Source organism: Crinia signifera, unplaced genomic scaffold (genome assembly GCF_055691185.1).
Source record: "Crinia signifera unplaced genomic scaffold, ASM5569118v1 HAP2_SCAFFOLD_140, whole genome shotgun sequence".
NCBI classification, from domain to species: domain Eukaryota; kingdom Metazoa; phylum Chordata; class Amphibia; order Anura; family Myobatrachidae; genus Crinia; species Crinia signifera.
Window position 1 is genome coordinate 143,848 of NW_028142033.1, and position 629 is coordinate 144,476.

The following is a 629-nucleotide window of genomic DNA, read 5'->3' on the forward strand; positions in this document are numbered from 1 at the left end:
TCCCATTCGGTACCAGATGCCCATACTGTTCAGCTCCCTATCCAGGAGACATACACAAACACATGAGTATATAACTATATTAGTAAGGCTGACTAATGTGGTAGCTCAACATCCTAACAAAAGAAAAATGGGATATTTATGCCCTGAGGTAACGTACTCATGGGCCTAATATGTTCCTCTGTAATGCAACCAAGCACATAATGGACACATTAAATACAGGGATTGATCTGTATTGGATATACATCTTGATTACCAATGGCATTTCACCATAAAGGAAAGAGTCAAATCACTGAATGTTTTATGAACATCGCTTGGCTATGTCTGGTATATCAGCCACAGAAAGATTATGAATAAACATTGTTCTATAATAATGATGCACGTTCCCCATTTCCAGCTACCCAATGTGTACCCAGCATAATATCACAAGTGTTCCTTCTAAGCTTCTGTTACAGGGTGCTGCACCCTGCCCGTTTTTAAAACCTCAAAATGCTCCCTGCCCTTTTTGTGTGTGGCACTCTGCGCCCTTGCGCTGCCCCCCACCTCGTTGACGTGCCGCTGAGAACTTTCGGTGTGTGCCATCATGTGTAATGGGTATTACGGTGTGTGGTATAATGTGTAATGGCCATTGT